General features: G+C 39.8%; 1 long non-coding RNA gene across 1 annotated transcript in view; it reads left to right on the top strand.

The window, feature by feature from the left end:
- Positions 1–25,919, top strand: part of LOC109489090 — a 45,472-nt gene extending 19,553 nt beyond the window's left edge. The window contains exons 2-3 of the long non-coding RNA XR_002142037.1: positions 20,220–20,317; positions 24,824–25,919. This is a non-coding gene — a long non-coding RNA (uncharacterized LOC109489090). The remainder of the gene's footprint in view (positions 1–20,219; positions 20,318–24,823) is intronic.
- The last annotated feature ends 207 nt before the right edge of the window (positions 25,920–26,126 follow it).

Here is a 26,126-nt window from a genome sequence, read left to right as displayed (position 1 = left end):
CCCTTTTTTTTTTTTTTTTTTTTTTTTACAAAGTAGGTCTATCATTACTTCCCAGTAAAAGAAGTGTGAGATGATTCAAGTGTGAATGCTTGAAAAGGACATTTGGACTCCATAGTTATAAAAACCATTATTCCTTGGTTTCTGGGAAAATAGCAGAGTAGTAAGCATGAGGAATCTGTCTCCTCACCTAGACAAATATTGTACTGGCAGAGTCTGTCTGATGTAACTATTTTGGAACTCTGGAGTCTATTGAAGGCTTGCAACTTTCAGGGGAAGACTTAGATGGTAAATTGTGGTTAATTGTGATCAATTTCAGCCCTTTAGCACAATAGCCACTACCTCTCCCCCTCCTCCCGCTCCCTTAGGCCTCAGTGCACGCGTTCCGGGAGCCCCTAACATGCAGCTTGTAGGAGCCAGCGTGAGTATATTAATCAGGGTTCTCCAGAAAAACAGAGCCAGTAGGACATCACCAACTTCCAAAAGACAAAGGCAAAGGGGGAAACTTGACAACAGGAAGAGAAAAGTGACTCACCACCTATAAGTGATCCTTAGTAAGCTTGTCAACAGTTTTCTCAACAAAGATTTTGGAGGCCAGAAGAAAGTGAGCAGATATATTCAAAGTGCTAAAAGGAAAAACCAAAAACAAAAAACTGTCAACGAAGAATTCTATATATGGCAAAACTGTCCTTCAAAAATGAGGGAGAATTAAGACATTCCCAGGTAACCAAATCCTGGGGGACTTTGTTACCACTAGACCAGCCCTGCAAGGAATGCTCGAGGGAATTCTGCAAGTTACAGTGAAAGTACCTCAGAGCTATATGAAGAAATAAAGATCTCACTGAAAGTCAATACACCAGCAGTTGTAAAAGCTTGTAATATTGCAGCAATAATTTATAACTCCTCTTTTTTGTTTCTACATGTTTTAAAAACTAATATATTTTTAAAATTATTAGTCTAAAAGTTCGTGTTATTGTCACTTTGGCTTGTAACTATACATTTTGTCTTCTACATAATTTAAGAGATTAGTGCATTTAAAAGAATTACTAATTTATGTTTTGGGGTACACAATGTGTAAAGATGCAATTTTGTGGCATTGACAACTATAAGAGGGGGTGGAGCTGTAATGGAGCAGAGTTTTTGTGGTTTATTGAAATTAAACTGGTATAAATTCAAACCAGAGTGTAAGTAACTTTAGATTGCCCATGGTAACCACAAAGAAAATCACTGAAAAATATACACAAAAGGAAATAAGAAGGGAATTTAAATGCTTTACTATTTAAAAAAATCAACTAAACCCAAAAGAAGACAGTAATGCAGGACAGGAGAGATGAAAAAGCTATAAGATGTGGAAAACAAATAGCAAAATGACAGAAATAAGCCAGTTCTTATCAGTAATTACTTGGAATGTAAGTTGATTAAACTCTCCAAACAAAAGACAGAGATTGGCAGAATGAATAAATAAACCAGTCACGAAAAGAGAGATACTGTATGATTCCACTTATGTAAGGTCAAATCATAGAGACAGAGAGTAGAATGGTGGTTGCCAGAGGTTGGGGAGAGGGGATTGAGTAAGGAGTTATTGTTCAATGGGTACAGAGTTTCAGTTTTACAGGATAAGATGAGTTCTGGAAAAGGATGATGGTGATGGTGGTACAAAATTAAGAATGTTTTAATACCCCTGGACTGTATACTTAACAATGGTTAAGATGGCAAATTTTATGCTATGTATATTTTGTCCCAATCAAAAAATGAAATATAAAGGAATCATTATTTCTAAATAATCTGTTGTCTTTTAAATTCTGCATTTCCGGGCAAGATCAGAGAAGTAGATGCATCTGGCTTAAAACACTGAACAGTGAAAAATGTCATCTGAGATTTGCTTGGTTTCTCTGGGCCTTTGCTCATATTACCTACCACCATCCCTTACGGTGTCAGCCACATCTTAACTGGAGCCATTATGTAATCACATACGACCAGCAGTACACTAGGAGCTGCTTGGTGGAGCGGGGCACCGTGTTCTTACACCCAGATCCTCAGATGTAGAGGGATTTCAGCATGTACATCACCCCCCCCCAAAAAAAATTCATAGAAAAAGAAAGATAATGTGTCAAATTTCAGGTTTGGTTTGCATCCATTCAAGTAAGCAACAAATACTTACCCAGCAGACACCAGGTGCTAAGGGCTCATTGGTGGGCAAAATTTCATTCCCAAGGGAATGAAGTGATTTACTTAGTTTTTCCTTAATTAAATAAGTATTGGAGGAATGTTGTACCACATCAAAGTCCCAACAATAATTTTGAGTAAGTCTAGGATATTTCAGTTGCTCTATTTCCTTGTAGAAATGACATATAAAATCATCATAAAATAGGAGACATGTTGCAAAGTGCTCTCATGAGTTGTAAAAGTGAAAACCGTGTTTTAAAACTAAGTCAGTAGTATTTTGAACTTATTGTGGTGCCAAAGCAAGACTCAATTTCTAGCTTTAGTCAGTGAATTTATGTGGGTCATTTAACACCACTGAGCCTTCAGTGGAAGTAAAATGCTGGTAATTCCCGCCCATCTGTGGCAGATAGTGTTGACTTAACATTCCCATTCTCTTTTCCCCTTGCCTGCCTCTTCTATAGTCTTTCAAAGTTAAATATGAATTTTTCCAGCAAGTCTTGCAGCTAGGGATGGCTGTATCATGAAGCAAGCAAGTGTAAGTAGAGAGGTAAGTACCCAATGAGATACAGGCGGATGCTTACTGAGGTAGAATGGAAAATTCTGGAAAACTTTTACTTTCCAGATAGAATAGCACAGACTCAGCTGGGGCCACTTCACATCCTCATTTTCTCCTCTCTTCCTTGAATGAAGCTGTGATACCTAAAATGTGACAACCATGTTGTGATGATGCGGTGACCAGCAGAGGACAAAATCCAATGTGCTAAAGGTAGCTGAATGAAAAGTAGAGTGTGAACCCTGGAAGAAATTACTGAGTAACTGAGTTGACTTCAGCAAGTGGTAACCTCCCAATCTCTTGTTCTGTAAGGGAAATACCATGTACCCTCAATTTATTTAGGCCTCTGTTAGTCAGAGATTCTTTTTCTTGCAGCCAAATGCATTGCTATGTGGTGACTCTTTTCACTCAAGCTTATTGTAAGGATTTCACACAGAAATGACATCAAATGTTTATTTTACATTATTGATTTCATATTTTCATTTTACATATGAAGAAACTGGGACTCAAAAGGGTAAGTAACAGAGTCCTGCTAAGCCAGGTCCTCAAGTTCTTCTTCTTCTCCTTCTTATTCCTCTTCCTGTTCCTCTCCTTCTCCTTCTCCTTCCTCTCTTTCTCATTCTCCTCTTCCTCCCCTTTGCTCTCCCTCCTTTCCCCTCCCCCTCCCCCTCCTCCTCCACCTTCTTTCTCTCCTTCTCCTTCCTCTTCAGGACTAGAAAAAGCCTTTATTGTAACTGGAACCAGATAAACAAAGCACTCATATTGTCCAACTGTCAAGATAGGGGAAGAGCCTTGTTAACACAAACACACTCGCCACCCCCAAACAACTTTTATTCTATTCTTTCCCTTTGCGTTTGGATAGCTGAATTTGTGTACTTTTAGAACAAGACCGAAACTGAAGGTAGCCCACCATTTTATGGATCAGAAACCTAAAATACTTATCTAATTATTAATATTTGGAGGGTTTGAAAATTCTTATTATTTCAACACATTGCTCAGGTTCCTCATCTCAGATAAAACTCGTATTTATATATGAAAAGCTTGGGTTGTTATGCTGACCAATTTAGTTTGTGAACTAACCAATGAGTCATCTCTAACTGCATGTCTTATGATCATGCTATGCCTCACAGCCCTTTGAAACATGCAGAGTGTATAAAAGCATTTTGTAAATGGTGATGCTCTTATAACACCTCTAAACATCGGTCTAGTCCTTTAACATGTTCAATGCATTTTCAAAAATTTCTCAAGTTTGATTCTCAGAGCAACCCAGTGAGGCAGATATTATGAATATCCCTGGGTTACATCATTAGTGTCAATATTTCCTTTCACTCCTTTCACGTCCTCTACTGCTGCTCGGCTCAGCAATTCTGTCATCACACTGAACTATTCCCACTTACTGTCCTTTTTTTGTTGCTGTTGGGTTAAAGTTGTTTCTTTGCTTTGTGTTCCTGCCTTGGTCTATCTCTACACATTCCTTGTAAAATTCTATTTTAATTCAGCAGGGTACATAACCACAACATCAGCGCAGACTTCAGCTTGGCTGAGGCCAACGAGCTCTGCAAATCTCACTAAAGAGGCTGTCTACATTGCCAAATCACTTATTTAAAAAAAATGCTTATAGTATTAGGCATGAAGTGTGATTAGAACAAGTCCTGGCCAGAGATGACTTTTACAAAGATGGTGCCTCCAATTTTGGAGGAACTGTAGCCCACCTTTTTCCCTACCAAGCATGCCTATGTACAGGAGCTCCTTTGCCTCATTTGAGCTCGGCTGGTAATGTCTGCCCCTTGCCCCTGCCCCATGCCCCTCGCCCCATGCACCCTAACCAAGTTGGTGACTGTAAAGTGATACCAAATGAAAAAGCTGAAATACATTCTATGAATAAAACAGGGCAGTTCCACGTAAACGGAGAGCTAAGAAGTTACTCTACCTAGTATCTCTCCTAGGAAGTCTTGCTACTCCAGGCATGGCCTCTGGACCAGCATCATCAGCATTACCTCAGAGCTGGTTAAAAATGTTATATGAAAGTAATGAATCATGGAACTTTACATCAAAAACTAGGGATGTACTGTATGGTGACTAACATAATATAATAAAAAATAAAATAAATGAATGAATAAATAAATAAATAAATAAATGCAGGCTTTACTGCAGACATACTGAATGAAAAATCTAAATGTTAACAAGAGCCTCTGGAGATGTGTGGGTATGCTGAAGTTTCAGAAGGGTACTGTGAAGAGCCACCTATCACAGAGGTGCACCTGTTATAGATGACCATGAACCAGGTTTTGCTGGAGTATGCATTTTTGCCATCTCTCTCTCTTTTTTTAGTATTTTTTATAGTATCAAAGGTAAAATTTAGTGATTCATCAGTTCCATGTAACACCCAGTGCTCATTAGCTCATGTGCTCTCCTTAATGTCCATCACCCAATTATCCCTTCCCCGTCCCCACCTCCCCTCCAGCAACCCTGTTTGCTTCCTAGAGTTCAGCATCTCTTATGGTACGCCACCCACTCTATTTTCATCTTATTTTATTTTTTGTTCCCTTCCCCTATGTTCATCTGTTTTGTTTCTTTAATTCCACATATTGCCATCTCTTTTATATCTTGCTTGTGGTGACTGAAGAATTTCCGTAACCAAAAATGTACATTCCTTGCCCCACTTTATTTTATTACTCAAAAGCAGAAGTTGGTCTACTAATATGGCTTTATAGTGAGTACGTTTGAATGCATCCACTTGGAGCCCCAGTGGATATCTCACTATTGTTTGTCCTCTCTGGGTAGATTTGGACTGAAATTCATACTGAATTCCTAAGATCTTATTGATCCTGAAGTTCCACTCCAGCTTGTGAAGTCAGCTGAATAACATATGTGAACGCTTGCGGAGTCTATAATAGAGTGGTATGCAAAAAAAAAAAAATGATGTCATTTTTTTTCCTTCATGAATTTTGTGATATAGTTGTTTGTATTTGGGCATCCGCGTTTAGAGGAAGTTGATGGGGGTGGAGGGAGAAATATGAACTGTGGCAAATTTGTTTAGTAATTCTTTAAACAGTGATGTACAAATTTTCTCCTAGGTTCCCGCACTGGTCCAGTGATAAGCATAGAAAAAGAATTAGACACAGTCTCTCTCCTGAAGTTGTAGATGGTCACATGGAGGCCGAACCCTGCACAGCCTGACTCCAATGGCACCAGTCATACTCAAGTCTCTATGGGCGCTGCTGTCGGGAGCTGGGTCTGTAGCAACCTTGGGGGTGGTCAACCAACAGTGCATAGTGAATAAGGCAGAAATGTCCCAAAAAGCTCAGATAGCATAGCAGATGGGGTATCGAATGCGTATGGAGTGAAGCGTGTGTACGTATAAAGTGTGTGTATGTGCAGATATACAAATGGTGTGCGTGTGTGGTGGATATGTGTGAGGTGTATATGTGTGAGTGTGATTGGTGTGTGGGAGTGGGTGAGGTGGTGTTTATGTGCATATGAGTGTGTGAGGAGTGTGCACACCTTTGTGTGTGTGTTGGAGGAAGAAGTAAGAGGTCTGGCTATAGACAAATCTTTCTGGAGGTAGTGATGCCTGAGCTGTGTGTGTATTCAACTCCAGTCAGGCTTTCTTACCGCTCTCCATTGAAATGATCTTTGCTAAATTCTCGGTGTCTTCGCCACCACCGAACATAGTGCTCGGATCTTAGTCTTCACCTCATTCACCCCACTGAGTTCCCAGCTTACTCAATGGTACCTGCTTCACGTAGATGTGCAGACTGTGAACCTAGGAATTATTCTAGACTCTCTCTCATGCTTCCTATTAGTCCTACCTTAAGATACACTAGAACCCGAGCGNGCCAACGAGCTCTGCAAATCTCACTAAAGAGGCTGTCTACATTGCCAAATCACTTATTTAAAAAAAATGCTTATAGTATTAGGCATGAAGTGTGATTAGAACAAGTCCTGGCCAGAGATGACTTTTACAAAGATGGTGCCTCCAATTTTGGAGGAACTGTAGCCCACCTTTTTCCCTACCAAGCATGCCTATGTACAGGAGCTCCTTTGCCTCATTTGAGCTCGGCTGGTAATGTCTGCCCCTTGCCCCTGCCCCATGCCCCTCGCCCCATGCACCCTAACCAAGTTGGTGACTGTAAAGTGATACCAAATGAAAAAGCTGAAATACATTCTATGAATAAAACAGGGCAGTTCCACGTAAACGGAGAGCTAAGAAGTTACTCTACCTAGTATCTCTCCTAGGAAGTCTTGCTACTCCAGGCATGGCCTCTGGACCAGCATCATCAGCATTACCTCAGAGCTGGTTAAAAATGTTATATGAAAGTAATGAATCATGGAACTTTACATCAAAAACTAGGGATGTACTGTATGGTGACTAACATAATATAATAAAAAATAAAATAAATGAATGAATAAATAAATAAATAAATAAATGCAGGCTTTACTGCAGACATACTGAATGAAAAATCTAAATGTTAACAAGAGCCTCTGGAGATGTGTGGGTATGCTGAAGTTTCAGAAGGGTACTGTGAAGAGCCACCTATCACAGAGGTGCACCTGTTATAGATGACCATGAACCAGGTTTTGCTGGAGTATGCATTTTTGCCATCTCTCTCTCTTTTTTTAGTATTTTTTATAGTATCAAAGGTAAAATTTAGTGATTCATCAGTTCCATGTAACACCCAGTGCTCATTAGCTCATGTGCTCTCCTTAATGTCCATCACCCAATTATCCCTTCCCCGTCCCCACCTCCCCTCCAGCAACCCTGTTTGCTTCCTAGAGTTCAGCATCTCTTATGGTACGCCACCCACTCTATTTTCATCTTATTTTATTTTTTGTTCCCTTCCCCTATGTTCATCTGTTTTGTTTCTTTAATTCCACATATTGCCATCTCTTTTATATCTTGCTTGTGGTGACTGAAGAATTTCCGTGACCAAAAATGTACATTCCTTGCCCCACTTTATTTTATTACTCAAAAGCAGAAGTTGGTCTACTAATATGGCTTTATAGTGAGTACGTTTGAATGCATCCACTTGGAGCCCCAGTGGATATCTCACTATTGTTTGTCCTCTCTGGGTAGATTTGGACTGAAATTCATACTGAATTCCTAAGATCTTATTGATCCTGAAGTTCCACTCCAGCTTGTGAAGTCAGCTGAATAACATATGTGAACGCTTGCGGAGTCTATAATAGAGTGGTATGCAAAAAAAAAAAAATGATGTCATTTTTTTTCCTTCATGAATTTTGTGATATAGTTGTTTGTATTTGGGCATCCGCGTTTAGAGGAAGTTGATGGGGGTGGAGGGAGAAATATGAACTGTGGCAAATTTGTTTAGTAATTCTTTAAACAGTGATGTACAAATTTTCTCCTAGGTTCCCGCACTGGTCCAGTGATAAGCATAGAAAAAGAATTAGACACAGTCTCTTTCCTGAAGTTGTAGATGGTCACATGGAGGCCGAACCCTGCACAGCCTGACTCCAATGGCACCAGTCATACTCAAGTCTCTATGGGCGCTGCTGTCGGGAGCTGGGTCTGTAGCAACCTTGGGGGTGGTCAACCAACAGTGCATAGTGAATAAGGCAGAAATGTCCCAAAAAGCTCAGATAGCATAGCAGATGGGGTATCGAATGCGTATGGAGTGAAGCGTGTGTACGTATAAAGTGTGTGTATGTGCAGATATACAAATGGTGTGCGTGTGTGGTGGATATGTGTGAGGTGTATATGTGTGAGTGTGATTGGTGTGTGGGAGTGGGTGAGGTGGTGTTTATGTGCATATGAGTGTGTGAGGAGTGTGCACACCTTTGTGTGTGTGTTGGAGGAAGAAGTAAGAGGTCTGGCTATAGACAAATCTTTCTGGAGGTAGTGATGCCTGAGCTGTGTGTGTATTCAACTCCAGTCAGGCTTTCTTACCGCTCTCCATTGAAATGATCTTTGCTAAATTCTCGGTGTCTTCGCCACCACCGAACATAGTGCTCGGATCTTAGTCTTCACCTCATTCACCCCACTGAGTTCCCAGCTTACTCAATGGTACCTGCTTCACGTAGATGTGCAGACTGTGAACCTAGGAATTATTCTAGACTCTCTCTCATGCTTCCTATTAGTCCTACCTTAAGATACACTAGAACCCGAGCGCGTCTCACAGCCCTTGCTGTACAAAGTTGGTACATTGTTGGTGATACCTGGAGGTGGGTGGGAGAAGCTTTGGGCCTTGGGTTGCTGTGTGACTGCAGCTTCACTTAATGAGAGAAATGACATTGTTTAGAAGTAAAATGATTCTTTTAGTTCTGGATGTTTTGAATTTGAGGTGCCAATGGAGAGTCCAGTTCGAGATGTCTAGTAAGCAGATGATATAACATGTGCCTGGAGCTAAGACTAGGAAATTTGAGATTTGGAGGATTGCGGGTAGTGGTTGGAGTCCTGGGGGAAAGTGGGATGGTTCGGTAGGCAGCCTAGGAGTGAGCGAAGAAAAAGGAACCAGGTGCTGCAGAACCTTGAAGTTCCACCCCTCCATGCTGCTTTGAGTGGCCACTCAATGGCCACATGAATGTCACTCCCAGAGCAATGAATGTAGATTGAGCCTGAGTTAGATGATGGTGGTAGCAGGTTATAGGGCCATTAGAATTACCTTGAATCCTCTGTATACCCTAGAAAATGCCCCATTTATGCTTCTACCCACTTGACGTGACAGCTGAGTGCTCTGCTCCTTTACATTGTGATGTATAACACAATAATCACTTGTCAATGTCATGGCAATGGCTGTCTCATCATGGCCCATTCACCTCTGCAATCCCCTCCCAGGTGACTCCAGAGTCTACCACTCTACAGAAGCTGTTTTCTGAAAGCCTTTAGTCACACAGACATAATACTTGTAATGTACTTTCCACAGTTGCCTTCCTTTTGTTGTTTCTGACACTTGACATTGTTAATCACATCCCTTGCTGTGAAGCCCTCTCTTGTCTCTGGGAAGTTAATTATGGTCATTTTTTCTCCTCCCCTGGTTCTAGATTTTTCCCTATGGGCTCTTTCCAAATTGCAGAACTTGGCCTTCCCTTGTTTAGTTTTATGCTTTCTCTCTGGGATCTCTATCAAATATCCCACAGCTTCATAATCCCCAAATTCGTCACTCCATCTCTGACCACGCTTCTCCCCTCACAGTGCCTATGTACCTTATCAGCTTATGAGCTTTCTGTTTCTGACAGCCTTCTGAACAGTGCCATTAATTGTCATACTTCATCACCACGGTACCAATGTATTCTGAAACTGAACTCACCATCTTTACCCACAACACTGGCTCCTTTTCTTGATTTGCTTATTTTCATCAATGGGAAATCAAGGTGTTAAACTACAAAATTATCTTTTTTTAAAAGATTTTATTCATTTATTTGAGAGAAAGAGGAAAGGGAGAATGAGAGAGAACCAGTGGGGAAGAAGGGCAGAGGGAGAGGGACTCTCCTGGCATAACGACCTGAGCCAAAGGCAAATGTTCAACCACCCGAGCCACCCAGGCACAGCATGAACTGCAAAATTATCTTTAATATATCATTATTTCTCACCTATTTAACTAACCAGCCACTAAACCACACAAATTCTTCCTTCTTAATGGCTCTTAGGTTCATCTTCCCTTTTTCCTATCATTGCTATCACTTTGGCCCAGGCCTTTAATGACCCGTGCCTAATCAGTATGGGGTGGGGGGAGAGCACAGGTTTTGGAGCTGGGCCACTTACGTTGGACTTCCGGCTCTACTCTTTACTATGTCATCCTGGACAAGTCAGATCATCTCCATGTATCTCCGTTCCTCATTCACCAAAAGGACATAATAATGGTGTCCATCTTATCCACTTGTCAGAGGATTAAATTAGTTTGTGTATGTCACACACTTAGAATAGTCCTGTCACATTATAATGATGCACTGTTATCAGCATTGGGCATTATTATTATTTTCATCAGTCTTTGTATAACTCACTAACTAGTTGTCTGGCCTCCCCAGTACATCACCACCATGTTGCTAGGATACTTTTGTCATTCCCTCTTACTAGGGGCCTATAATGATTGCTGTTTCCTTCCATTTACATACAGGAAAACTGTTCTACTTGCTTTTCAACATCCTCTGTAACCTAGTACCATCTTGGGTGACCACCTTATTTCTCGCCACTCCTAAACATCAGCTGAATTTCATTCAGCTTTCATTTAAAGCACAGTATGTGGAGAGATTTGGAGGAGTGAGAAAAAAGAGAGAAAGAGAGAGGAGTATGTCTTAGTTTTTACTATCCCAGTTTAGCTTCCGATCTAGTTTCCAGTCCCAGCTCTGTGTGACCTGGAACAAGTAATTTAATCTCTCTGAGCCTCAGTCTCTTTATCTGCAAAAGCTGGAGAATGATAGTATTATGAGTATGAAATGTAATGATATGTGTTAATTGCTCAAGTCCTCGTTGGAATTAGTCTGCATAAAAAGAAAATACACTATTTAAATGAAGCATCATAAATGGAATATAAAAAAGGCAACTTGAAATGGGTGCACATGGAAAGTATGCAGAGTATCTGAAAGTTATGCAGGTATAAGGAATGTATGTGAGGAGTTGACCTAAATCAGACTAGTTCATTCCCAACCTTTGGCTTACTTAAAACTGCTACTTACATACTCATCTTAACCCTCTCTGCCTTCCTTTTCTTTTTAATTTAATCCCAGTATAGTTAATGTACAGTGTTATATTAGTATCAGGTGTACAACAGAGTGATTCAACAATTCTGCACATTTCTCAGTGGTTTTCATGATGAGTGTATCCTTAATCCCCTCCACCTGTTTGCCCCCATCCCCCCACCTACATCCCCTCTGGGAACCTGCCTCCCATCTTAAAAGGCCAACTCTGCTCCTTACCTTTGCAAGATGTCTATTTTCAACTCAGAGTTGTCTTTCTTCCTTATATCTACAACACATATTGTCTAGACTGTTAATTTGGGGTTTACTATGAAGTCCTGCATTGTTAGTTAAATTTTTCTGTTTACATGTTTAGTCTATTCAGCCAAACTATTTGTGCTTCGTGAGCACAGAAACTATGGCTTCATATTCCCTCAGCATGTAGAACAGACTTTTGCAAATAGCAATCCTTCAGGTTTGTGTATTTAATTTAAATATTTTATTTATTTATTTGACAGAGGGAGAGAGAGAGAGTGCACAAGCAGGGGGAGCATCAGGCAGAGGGAGAAGGAAAAGCAGACTTTCCACCGAGCAGGGATCCCAACGAGGAGCTCAATCTCAGGACCTTGGGATCATGACATGAGCCAAAGGCAAACAGTTTACCGACTGAGCCACCAGGCACCCCAGTTTGTGTTTTTAATTTACTGTGTGTGTAAAAAGGAACATTTGAAAGGAATATTTGCCAGGGCACCTGGGTGGCACAGTCGTTAAGCGTCTGCCTTCGGCTCAGGGCGTGATCCCGGCGTTCTGGGATCGAGCCCCACATCAGGCTCCTCTGCTGGGAGCCTGCTTCTTCCTCTCCCACTCCCCCTGCTTGTGTTCCCTCTCTCGCTGGCTGTCCCTCTCTGTTTAATAAATAAATAAATAAATATTTTTTTTAAAAAACAGGAATATTTGCCATGCTGACTTGTCATGTTATATGAATGCCGTAGACTCAGGATGTCGCTCCTCCTCTGTACAGCAAGTACTAACCACCCTCAGGCCTTTTGAAGCCAAGTGGCAAAAGCTGTACTCGCGCCACTTCCGGCACCACGCTCTTCTACGTGTGTTCGGTGTAGATTGATGCCCAGTATGTGAAATCTGGTTGTTCTATACGCTAATTGCCACTGCTTTCTCTTTGGTGGGAGCATTTAGAGTGGGCTCTGAAGAAAATAAGAGCCAGCAAGTCTTACAATAAATAATGCATAAAGTATTTTTTAAACAATCCCTGGAAACAGCCAGCTCTTTCCTCATCTGGCAACTTTGATTTGGGTTTATACAAATTTTATTAGTTTAAAATGAGATGTATTCATAGACCCTTAACTTGCCTCATTATTTATTTCAAAGCACAGACCACATAGATTTTGAGGCATTATAAGTAATCCTATTATAATATTTAGGTGGTGGCCTGAGCGAACTCAGGCTTTCTGTCCAAATACATTAAAAAACAACCCCTTCTTCGACAAATGCTTAAATGCTGACATTGGTGCTGTGGGCCGCAGTCCCAGCATAGCCCATTAGGGAGGAAAGGAGCCTGTTCTGGACATGCTTTAGAGATTTATTCTGTAATGAGGTTCAACAGTCATTTTCAAGAGCTCAGGGCCGTGTGAGGGAATTTGGATCTACAGATTAAGGAACCTTAACAGAACTCCTGCTTATTATGCCTTGTAACTCAGGCTGAGCAAATGCTAGATTTCTGGCATAGCCTTGCATGCTGACCAGTGAGTTGAGGGCTTAGCATTTTACCTGCTGATCGGAGAGGTAACAAGACTGGCATTGGTGGATGGGTAGTTCTATAATTACTGGGTCACCTGTGGCTCAGTTGATTGAGCATTGGACTCTGGATTTCGGCTCAGGTCAAGATCTCGAGGTCACGAGATCAGGCCCCGTGTTGGGCTCCCACTCAGTGTGGAGTCTGCTTGAGATTCTCCCTCTCCCTCTGCCTCTTCCCCAGCTCACACACTCTCTAAACAAACAAATAAAATCTTTAAAAAATAGTGCTCAAGCTAATTTGTAGAGCAGGGTACTGAGCATTTGACATATGCTATCTCATTCTACCTTCAGAGCAGTCCCTACAAGGTAGGTGGAAGACTGAAGTCAGGTAAGCGACCTGGTATTTAAGTGTCAGGGATATTATCTGAACCTAGGCCTAGCTAGCTACAAAGTTGCTCAGACCAACTATTACATTGCCTAATGAGGATGTTTCCTGATGTTGTAAATGTTTTGGTGGCTGAGTCTGAATTACTGGGGGAAAATGAATCCATAGGATTTGACAAGTGTGCTTATTTTGAAGAAGACATTTCGGTAATACCTAATAACAATGGAGAATTTCACCACATGGTGAAATGAGTGTATATATCTTTGAAACTGATTTTAGAATGCTCTGACAGTATTGATTACATTTCTGTGTGTGTAAGTATTTGGTGGGAGGTAGTTATTTACTAGTAAGGGGCACAGGGAGTTGGAAATGTTTAATCTCTTGATCAGCATTTACATGGGTGTATATCTATGTAAAAATTTTTTAAAGATTTTATTTGTTTATTTGAGAAAGAGAGATAGTGAGAGAAAGCAGAGCAGGAGGGAGGGGCAGAGAGAGAAGCAGACTCTCTGCTGAGCAGGGAGGCCGACGAAGGACTCAATCCCGTGACCCTGGGATCATGACCTGAGCCAAAGGCCGATGCTTAACTGACTGAGCCATTCAGGGGCCCTTATGTAAAATTTCTTTGAGCTGTATACTTAAGATTGGTATGTGACATTTGTAAGTTATACCTCAATACTTTTAAAAATTAAAAAAGGCTTAAATATTTTGACTTCATTGTTATTTGGTGGAAGTTTAGGTCATTGATGTAAGATCTTTCTTCTTTTCCATTATGAGTATTTTATGCTACAAATTTCTCTTAAGCAGTACTTCAGTTGTATTTTCCACATTTTGCTATATTGTGTTAAAGCTCATTCAACTCAAAATCTTTTTTATTTTCCCTTATGAATTCTTAATTGGCCCATGAGCTAGTTAGTAATTTTATTTAACTTCCAAATACTTGGTGATTTTTCTATTTTTAATTTCCAGTTTAATTCCATTGTGGTCCAAAGTATATTCTGTATGTCCTTAAAATGTGTTGTATGGTCCAGGATGTGATTTATGGTCCATATTATATGTGCCTGAAAAGAATGTATATTCTGCTTTTGTTGGATGGAATATTCTGCGGATGTCAGCTAGGTCAAATTGTTGACAGTGTTTCATGGGTCTTCTATATCCTTACAGAATTTCTTCCTACTTGTTTTTATCAATTACTGAGAGAGACTATTGAGGTCTCCAACTACAATTGCATGTTTGTCTTTTTCTCTTGGTAGCTACCTGTTTTTATTCAAATATTTGAAGATCTATTAATAAGTGTATAAGATTATTGTGTCTTCCTGATTATTCTAGCTCTTTATCATTAAAAGTGACCTTTATTCCTGTTAATATTCTTTGCTCAGAAATCTACTTTGTCTGATATCAATATCTCCACTCTAGCTTTCTTTTGATTCGTATTATAATAGTATATCTTTTGCCATCTTTCACCTTTAACCTATTATGTCTTTAATTTAAAGTGAGTTTCTTGTAGGCAGTACATAATTGGGTCTCACTTTATTATCTATCTGATAATGTCTGTCTTTTGGTTGGTATGTTTAGGCCATTTACATTTAATGTGATTACTGATATGATCAAGTTTAAATCTGCAAAATTGGTATTGGTTTTCTCATTGTCTTATCTATTCTTTGCACCTTTTCTCCTGTTTCTTAGTCTGCTTTTGAATTGAGTATTTTTATGATTAAAGTTTATTTCTGCTATTGGTTTATCACTTACAGATCTTTTAAAAAAAATAACATCTGCCCAAGCACTTATACTATACATATTTAATCAATTATAGGTTATTCTCAAATAATATAGTACTGCTTCAGGTAAGGTGTAAAATCCTTACACCAATAATATATTGCTAGTACTGACTTTCATTTGTTGTGCTATCATTGTCATACATTTTATATGCTGTATGGTATAAACCCACACTAGATTGTTCCTATTTTTCATTTACACAGTAACATCTTTTAGAGTGGTCAGAAATAAGAAAAGATGTCTTTTATATTAATCTTCTTTGTAACTATTCCTAAAAATCTTCATTTTCTGGTTTAAGATCCAAATTTCTGCTATCATATTCATTTGGTTAAATAATGTTCTTTAACATTTCTTGTAATCCAGATTTGTTGAAGATGAATTCTCTCAGTTTTTGTTTGCCTGAACAAGTCTATTTGCCTCCATTTTTTTTCCTTTTTTTAAAGAAAGAGAGAGCATGAACAGGTGGAGAGGCAGAGGGAGAGGGAGAGAGAGAATCCCAAGCAGACTCCCCACTGAGCACAGAGCCTGATGCGGGGCTCAGTCTCATGACCCTGAGATCATAACCTGAGCCAAAGTTGCTTAACTGACTAAGCTACCCAGGCACCCCTATTTTGCCTTCAGTTTTGAAAGATATTTTCACTGAGTGAAGAATTTTAGATTGACTTTTTTTTTCCTTTCAAATTTTTAAAAATGTCACTTCACTGCTTCCTAGCTTGCATGGTTTCTGACAAGGAGTGTCTGGTAATTATGATCTTTGTTCCCGTGTTTGTAATGTGTCTTTTTTCTCTGGCTACCTTCAGATGTGCTTTTCATCTGCAGTTTTCAGAAGTTTGCACCTGATGTATTTAGCTATCTGTGTCTGTTTGTGATGCTTGGTGATTATTCTGTCTGGAGTTCGTTGGGATTCTTGGATTTGTGGTTTAATATCTTTTGGGATTTTTGCAAAAATTTCAGCCATTATTTTCTCAGCTGATGTCCACATTCTATCTCTTTGGAGGAGCCTGTTTCTCCTTAGATTTCAGGCCTGCTGGTTGCCTTGAAATCTCAGCTCCTTGAGGACTCAAGGAAAATTCTGATATTATAGTTTACCTAGGTTGTTCTTATTATCAGAGTATAAGCAGCATTGTTTCCTAGAAGGAAGTGGACTTTTCTTTATTGGACACTTCAAATAAGTATCTCTTTGGTATATGAAACTGTCAAACCTATGAAGGGTTTGAGATTTTACCCTACTTGCAAGGTAATTAGGTAGGCTGCCTCTGTTTCATAGATACTGGCCAAAGACACAGGACTCTTGAGTAAGACAAATGTTGGTTTGCGACTCACAGCAATAAGGGTAAGCAGAATATCATTCTGTCTATGCCCCAAGCATTAATTCCCATAGGGCAATAAGCAGAGGGCCAGATGATCCCTGCACATGCATGGGTTGTTTTACAGGAGAGCCCTGATTTTAAGAAAACCAAATATTTTATAATGGTCAGTAAGTAGGTATGCCATTTGCTGTGAAGGACACACTATTTCTCCCTTTTTTGCTGTACAAATATCCTTGAAGAGATAGTCCAAAACAAAGGGAATCAGCACCTCTGCTCTCAAGATACACAAAAATGCAAGAGACTTATGGAGAATTTCCCCCCAAAGAGGTAGCGTCTCATGAACTGATCTGTTTTCTCGATCCACATTCTCAATCCAATTGTCTCAGTAACTCAACTCTGTATTTTGTCTCTCAGAAAATCTATTTCCATTCATTTCAATGATATTTACTGGGGATCTCTCATGAACCAGAAAATGTGCCAGGTGTCAAAGATATTATAGTGGACAAAATAAATATGGTCTCTATTTCTTCAAGCTGATAAATAGGATAACTGGAGTTTTTCAGGGTTTTAAAATCTTGAAAGCCATACAAAGTCCTAATGGGCTAAACTATCAGGAGTGGAAGAGTTCAATATTCAGACCATAATTTCACATGAATGCCACTTACATCTCTAACCTTGACACAATTCCTTTTCCATTATACTTATCCCCATGGGAAATTCAATGACACACTGTGAAGTTTTTAAAAGCAAGAACTGCATTTTATTATGTGGTGCTTTGCTGTAATTCCTCATAGACTTTATTACCACATAGGAGACATGAGAACTTCCTGTGCGAATTTACCTTTAAAGGTGTTTCTGAAGCTTCACAGGTTATTTCATTAGAAAATGGTACTGGGGGGGGCGCCTGGGTGGCACAGCGGTTAAGAGTCCGCCTTCGGCTCAGGGCGTGATCCCGGCGTTATGGCATCGAGCCCCACATCAGGCTCCTCCGCTATGAGCCTGCTTCTTCCTCTCCCACTCCCCCTGCTTGTGTTCCCTCTCTCGCTGGCTGTCTCTACATCTGTCAAATAAATAAATAAAATCTTAAAAAAAAAAAAAAAGAAAATGGTACTGGGGCACTTGGGTGGCTCAGTCCATTAAGTACCTGCCTTCGGCTGAGGTCATGATCTCAGAGTCCTAAGATCGAGCCCCACATCTGGTTACCTGCTCAGTGGAGAGTCTGTTTCTCCCTCTGCCTCTGCCCCTCCCCGCCCCCTTTCCCCCAATTACGAGCACTTTCTCTCTCTTTCAAATAAATAAAGTCTTTCTTTAAAAAAAAAAAGAAAATGATACTTCATCCTGCTTTTCTTTTTTAAAGATTTTATTTAGTTGAGAGAGAGAGAGCATGGGCGCATGGGCACATGAGCAGAGGGGAGGGGCAGAGGGAGAGGGAGAAGCAGACTCCCCGCTGAGCAGGTAACCAGATGCAGGACTCAATCCCAGGACCCTGAGATCATGACCTGAGCTGAAGGCAGACGCTTAACTGACTGAGCCACCCAGGCGTCCCCATCCTGCTTTTCAATAGCATGGTTAAATATCCACACATTTTTACCTGGATGTTTGCCACATCAAAAAGATTTGAATCATTAGGCATAACATGCAAATTCTGATATTTTATCACCAGCAACCTTTACACTTCATAAAACAGATATGGTGCTTCCTATTTCTGTACATGAAGGTGAGAGATAAAATTGAAGGAAGTTTGGATTTGCAAATGACTTGGAACCACATCTTGAATGCGAAATTTTAGCACACGTCCTTTTCAAAACAGATATAAAATGTAATCTTTTTTTTCTTTGTTTTCAATTGCCAGGAATAGGAATATAATGGCATTTCATTTCTGAGAAAGCATCTCAGGTTTACCCTATTTTCCCCAAATGATGCCTTTGACTTAGCCAGCCAATATGTTTTCTTAGAGTTTCCCCTAGATTTTTAAATTCCGTGAAGATGTATGTGTGTATACCAATATATCTATGTACCTGACTTAAATTATATTCTTTACTCATTCATGCTCAACTTATATGTCTTGATTAGCTGTTTCTGTGCCTGAGGTGTCTTGTCAAGACAACAGTGTAAGTGCTGACCTTTGAACCTAGGAGTTCTGTTTTACCAGCACTCCACTGTAGAAGGGCCAAAGTTCACCTCTCAACTCTGTGTGTGCTGCTTGATTTAAATGTGAAACTTGGCACTGAGTGTCCTCCTGTGCCTGGTTATTATTCTTGGAATGCAAAAGGTACATGTTTTTGTAATTCTCTGAGGAACTCCTCTATAGCTTTTCCAGAACCGAAGTCAGGTTTTGCTTCCAGGCTATGTTCCAAGTCCTAAAATCCATTTTTTAGCAGCTCTCAGACAGATGGGTGCTATTTTTGAAATCCATATGGGCTTTCCTGTCTGCTAGGGTCTATTTGATGGTCTCCATTACTACTACAGAAATACACTTGGTGAATTGTTTCTTCCCTTGTTGCATAGAGGGCTCTAATTTCCATCCAAAACACTGAAGTCGACCTGGGGAGGAAAGGGAGAGCAAACTCATTTGTAAGTGAACTTTAGTCAGCATTTCTGAACTTCCACAGATTCTGCTTCAACATTTATTGGGAACTTCAGGCATTAGCAATAGTAAGAGTATGATGCCTACAGCTATCCATGCAGCCTGGAACAGGGAAATAAATGAAATATACATATGCACATGCTAAGATGTTCACAGCTGGTAAGTTCTTAAAAGAGTATGTGTAGATTAAGGATTGGAGAATGAAATTCCATTTTAAAGGCTATAGGGGAGCATATGAGAACAGCATTCTAAGTAAGTCAAAAATCTTCTGTAGCAGAAGGCCCATTTGGTGTCCGTTTTATAATCCCTTGTTTTTGGAACTGTGACCTTACCTATCTGGAAATCACGCATCCTGTAACTCCTCCCATTTAGAACATGACCCGGAGTCACAAAATAAGTCAAAGATGTTGCTGCAAGCTGAAATCGACATCTCAGGGTTCATGTGCTAAAGCCCGGGAACTTGACTCAGAGGCAGGCCCCGTCTCAAGACCTATTTATTCATAGTTCATGCACAATTCTAAAAACTATCTACTATTCATTTTTTGTTTGTGAAATTTGGCTAGGGCCGTCATAACAAGTGGCACAGATGGATTAAAGAAAAGATGGATTAAACAAAAGAAATTTGTTTTCTCAGTTCTGGAAGCTGGGAAGTCCAAGATCAGGGAGTTGGGCAGGGTTGGTTCCATTCCTCGGTCTCTCTCCTTGACTTGCAGATGTCAGTCTTCTCCCTGTGTCTGCACACGGTTGTTCCTTCAGGTGTGTGCACAATCTCCTTATTTCCAAATACAGTTACATTCTGAGTTCCTGGGTGGGGATTAGGATTTCAACATATGAATGTTGGGGTACTCAGTTCAGCCCATAATATTATTCAAAGCAACTTTGGAGCAGAAAATAAAAACAGTGACTGTAGAAAGATATGCCATCAGTCAGGTATACCGATAGTAGCAATAAGCAGAAACCCAAAGGCAAGAACGAAGATTGCCAATTTATTTTAAAAGTTCATGTAGGTCTATTGAAAAGCACAAAAGTTTGATGTAAGCATCTTTCATGTCTCAGCAGGTCCTGAATCATCTCGACATACCTGCAGAATTCTAACTGGGCAAAAGTGGGGTGTTCATCATAGAAGCAGTGATTTGTCATAGAATGACAGATGGAGTGTGAGTTCTAACAGCGTCACTTGGACAACCCACTTAAACTCTCTAAGTATTTGTTTTCTCATTAGTATCATGAGAATAAAATTATTGTGCAAATGCCAAAGATAAGAAAGCCTGGTGTGGGTAAGTGCTTCAGAAACGTATAAGCATTCTACCAGGAATAAGTTCTTAGATCCCATAAGAAGGCATACAAATGTGTATACAAGTAAGTAAGATCTAGATTTACATGTCAAAAGGCTCCAGGAGGGACCTGTTAAATTTTTAATGAAGCACATCCTTAGTTCTCTAGAAAATGACTTTTAATAATAAAAAAGCTAAGTCAATTTCTAAGACTTCTTTAAAGATTTATTGCAATGAACTTTCTTTTTTTTTTTTAAGATTTTATTTATTTATTTGCCAGAGAGAGAGACAGCCAGCGAGAGAGGGAACACAAGCAGGGGGAGTGGGAGAGGAAGAAGCAGGCTCCTAGCGGAGGAGCCTGATGTGGGGCTCAATCCCATAATGCCGGGATCACGCCCTGAGCCGAAGGCAGACGCGTAACTGCTGTGCCACCCAGGTGCTCCTGCAATGAACTTTCTTAAGACAAAACATAGCTAACGTAACCAGATGAGGTCCTTCTTCTGACTATGTTGCCCTGTATTCAAATTCAAAAAATGAAAGCTGTAAGAAGTAATAGGATATAATAGAAAGATTTCTGCTCTGTAAATAAAAGGAATTGTATTCTTATGAGAACAGTGTCACTACCTTGAACTCCCATTTGTTTTTCTGGGTCAGTTTCCACATATTTAAAATAAAGGAGTAGAACCTGAGGGTTTCCATGGTGTCTTCCAACAGTAAAGTTTATGGAGAGCCATTTCTGCTTCCCTTGTTCTCACTTCATAGAATTAGGAAAGATCTAAAAAAAAAAAAAAAAAAAGATGGCCACTACTTACTTATCAATTAATTCCCTTACTTACCCCCACCCACAATTTGTGAAGATAAGAAGAACAAGAAGATGAATGACCAGGAAACCTGCTCATCCAGCTGCCATGGCAACCTTGACTCTTTGAATCTGTTAGAAGTCTGTTCCTTGTGTAGGGACTTCCAGAACAACACATGAATGTCTTGTCTGAATCTCGTAATGGGTAGGCTGCTATTTCAAGCTGCCTACTCCTACTCAGCAAGGCGTCACCAGACTGTGCCCACCTCTGTCAGGTGTGTTAACCTCTGCCATTCAGAAGAAACCAAACAAGCTGACAAGTCACAGCATGTATGCAGATTGTGTCCAATCAAAGGTGCCTTTAAACGCTGTCAATAATTTAGTCACCATAGGAAGTCCAGCACTCTCAGATCTCTCCTTGTCTAAAGTCCTAAGAAGAAAGCCCTTGTCTTAGATGGAAGCACACCTAAGAATCCCTCTTTGCTTGAAGGCACTAAGAATCCACCACATGTTAAAAATAAATTCTTCAGGGACACCTGGGTGGCTCAGTGGGTAACGCATCTGCCTTTGGCTCGGGTCACGGTCTCAGGGTCCTGCTCAGCGGGAGTCTGCTTCTCCCTCTCCCTCTACCCCTCCCCAAACTTGTGCTCTCTCTCCCTCAAATAAATAAAACAAAAATAAATAATAAATAAATAAACAAATAATTCTTCAATGCCTCTATCTAAAGCAGTTAAGGATTTGGAGATGGCACCAGAAATGGTTAGCAAGGCAAGCACTTTCTCAGGCTTTAAGTGATGCAAGGTGGCACATGAGAAGATAAACTTCACTGAGCTCATGATCTAAGAGAGACAGAACAGCTTGAAGTGCTAATACCAGGGACTTGGGAAATAGGGCAATGCTTCTGCAGCAGAGCATGCAGGGATACAGACTTTGAACTCCCGAAGACAATCCAAATTGAATATATCAGCAACCAACCTGATTATTCGCCACCCCTTCAAACCAATTCTTGTAAGTCACCCAAGCGAGAATGTAACCTCCCCTCCCATACTTAATGTGTAACTTAGGACCTACTGATTCCATCTCCTAAATATTTCTGAAATCCATCTGTTCTCCTGTTTTAATTACTATGACCCTAGTTAAATGTCTCTGTCTGCCTCTTGTCTTACCAACCTTTAAATCATCCTTTACACAGACAACAGATTATCTAAATAAAATGCAAATTCAGCTGTAGCATTCCTTTGCCTAAAGCGCCTGAATGACTCTTCATTTTCCTCCATAGAAGTCCAGCCTTCTCAGAAAGGTATAGAATGCTTTCTGTCACCTAATCCCCTTTGCTAAGTATGGCCACTTTTCTCACTTCCTTTAGAACATATCGATTCTAATTCATTTGTATTTCTTTACACGTTGCTTTAATACACTTCATCTTAGAAAAGCAACATGAATGTTGATCATTTTATAGCATAGGTACCTTATAATGATTTTATTGATTCTCTGAAACAAACAAGTTCTGAATTAAGTTTAAGAGCCATTTTCTTTCACTGGATCATCATTTGCTAAGCTGAAGATTAAGGGTTTTTTTACAATGAAGATAAAACCCTAGATTTTAAAAAGATAACAGCAGCCTTCATAAGCCAATAAACTGTTCTCTATTACTATAATCTTTCCTCTAAACCAGACAAAGTTATAGTCAGTAAGATAAATTGGCTTATCCTCAAAAAGTTGAAAATAGAGCTACCCTACGACCCAGCCATTGCACTACTGGGTATTTACCCCAAAGATACAAATGTAGTGATCTGAAGGGGCACCTGCACTCCAATGTTTATAGCAGCAATGTCCACAATAGCCAAACTATGGAAAGAGCCCAGATGTCCATCAACAGATGAATGGATGAAGAAGATATGGTGTATATAAACAATGGAATATTATGCAGCCATCGAAAAATGAAATCTTGCCATTTGTAACAAGGTGGATGGAACTAGAGGGTATCATGCTAAGTGAAATAAATCAATCAGAGAAAGACAATTACCATATGATCTCACTGATATGTGGAATTTAAGAAACAAGGTAGAGGATCACAGGGGAAGAGAGGAAAAAATGAAACAAAACAAAACCAGAGAAGGAGACAAACCATAAGAGACTCTTAATCTTAGGTAACAAACTGAGGGTTGCTGGAGTGGAGGGGGGTGAGGGGATGGGGTGGCTGGCTGATGGACATTGGAGAGAGTATGTGTTGTGGTGAACACTGGGTGTTGTTGTAAGACTGATGAATCACAGACCTGCACCCCTGAAACAAATAATACATTATATATTAATTTTTAAAAAATCCAAATAAATAAATAACTTAAATTCTGAAAGGAAAAAAAATAAATTGGCTTACAGAATACAAATTTAGAAATAGTGGGGAGACAATAAAATAGTCTTTCGATAAGCCTTGTTTAGTACAAGGCATTTCTCCCCATAGGCATAAACTAATATTGGGGTGGGGTGAGGGAGGGCGAGGAAAGACCATGAGCTACTGTCCGTGGTCCTGATACAAAAATATACACCATGACTTGGTTGTTCTCTGTGGGCCATGTGCCTCCTTCCCCATTCCTATCATCCCACAGCATCCAAAAGTTATATCAGTACTGCTAGTTGTAGGTTTTTTTTGAGTGAGTCAGAATTTTAAATGACCATTGTTATAGGTTGTATCCACCTAAAAGATATGCTGAAGTCCTAACCCCCACAACCTGTGAATGTGACCCTATTTTGACATAGGGTATTTGCAGATGTAATCAAGATAACATAAGGTCATACTGGATCAACTGGTATTTTTATAACAAGAGGGAAATCTGGATATGGATACACAGTGGGGAAGGCTATGTAAAGACAGAAGTGGAGATTGGAGTGATGCATCTGCAAGTTAAGGAAGGCCAAGGATTCCTGGCAACTGGAAACTACAAGAGGCAAGGAAGGATTCCTCTGCTAGAGCCATCAGAGAGAGCATGACCCAACCAACACCTTGATTTCAGACTTCTAGCTTCCAGAACTGTGAGAGAATAGATTTCTCTCATTTTAAGCCACTAGTCAGTGGTAATTTGTTAAGGCAGCCCTGGAAAACTAATACAAGTACACTATAAATACTCCTTTAAGTTTTTTATTTTGCTGTTACTTGGGGCTGTTACAGCCCCAAGTCTTAGCTAATTATCTTTCTTCAGGCTCTAGGTTTGGCATACTCATTAGTCTGTATGAAGGATAATAGTGCTCAGGACTGAAATATGATAATGTCGACAAGTGAGGGAGATCACACTGTCAACACTAAGTTTGGCTTGAAGTCTGAATTCCAAGATACTTTATTTCTGCTTCAGTCAGGTGGCAGGGCTAGTATATCTTTCACTTAAAGGAACAAAATAGCTCCATGTTATTCAAAGTTAGTGGTGTTTCATGGGTAATTTGTAAAGGTTTTGCTTTTCTACTTTTCTCTTTTGAATCTTTACTAGTTCAGTATTTCTCTGAACATTAGCAGTGATTAATGTCTCTACTTACTGTTGTAAGACATTGTTAGGTAAAAGAAAAATGGGAATTATCCATCAAAATGTCTATTTTTCTAGGTCTGTTTTGCACAAGAGGACACACTGGTGAAGAAGTTGCTGTTCAGAGAAGGTGGCATGGTGGACATTGCATGCATTGCAAACTATAAATATTCCTTGTGACTTGGTTCCTCTTGACTACAGTGATCCAGGTTATTTTCTCCCCATGCATATGTTCAGCGGCCGACAAGGTTATCTTGATTATTCTTCTGCCTATAAATGCCATTTTTTTTGTTGATGAAAACACAGAAGAATTCCTTCTTCCTTACTTTCTCATCTGGGGCATGTGTATGTGACCAGGGGGTGTGTGCTCAATACTCTGCTTGCTGATGTTATCAAGATACCCTATAGGGCACACTGTTGAAGAGTTTCCTGTTTCTGCAGAACAGAATAGCCAGATTGAGTTTTCAGACAATGTGCTCTGGGTGGTTGATGCTGACAGGCTGCACGTTAACTCAGAAGGAGCCTTTGGCATGATAGGCAACATGACATCTAATTCATAGATTGTTTTCCTTCTTTTCTTTTCAAGGGAGTGATCTTTTCTCATCATAATCTTCCTATAGATGTCAAAACACACGGTCTATCCCAGTGTAAACACAGGCGTTGGGGGACGGCTTCCTGAATTGGATTTTCTGGGGTGAATTTTGGGACTGGCGTCCAAATACATCTAAACAGACAAATTGACTTCACTGGAGTTGCTTTCAGGTTGTGACACTAGTTTATTAGAATTTGACACACAATTGGAACTTCTGTGGGGTTCATTTATTTCATTTTGATCATTCACTAATAGATACAGCAAAACTAAGAACTTTATTTCAAGATCGTTTTCACTGATGTTAATTGAGATAAGCAGTAGCTTGAGGATAATTGGTTTTAACTTGTGAGATGTTAGTCCAAAATCTTGCCCTTCATTTAGGTCTCTGTGAACAAGTGAAATAATTATTATTTTCTTGCCAAAACTGTTTGCCAGGTGAACTAATGATTATTTGATAAAACTATTCCTATGGTTCTTGTTTGAATGTGGTGTTACTCTTGACCATTGTAGGATTATGCCTTTTGGATGAAGCCGAAAGATTCTGATGATTTAAAAGCAGTAAATAAAAGTAAAAAACTTACTATGGCGTTCTGCTCAAAAACCTTTGTATTGTTGATTCAACTATTAAAATATTTTGTCACTTACCTTTCCTTCTGTCTGATTGTTCCCATTTTTCAAAGAAGCAGCAGAATGCACAAGTCTTATGTTAAAAAGATGACTCTTCCCAGGGTGAAAACAATTTGTGTGCAGTGACATGGCCCATGCTCTGGGAGGACTCAAATAAGAATG

This window comes from Ailuropoda melanoleuca, chromosome 5 (genome assembly GCF_002007445.2).
Source record: "Ailuropoda melanoleuca isolate Jingjing chromosome 5, ASM200744v2, whole genome shotgun sequence".
NCBI classification, from domain to species: domain Eukaryota; kingdom Metazoa; phylum Chordata; class Mammalia; order Carnivora; family Ursidae; genus Ailuropoda; species Ailuropoda melanoleuca.
The sequence above is the reverse complement of the archived record's forward strand: the minus strand, read 5'-3'. Positions and strand labels throughout refer to the sequence as shown.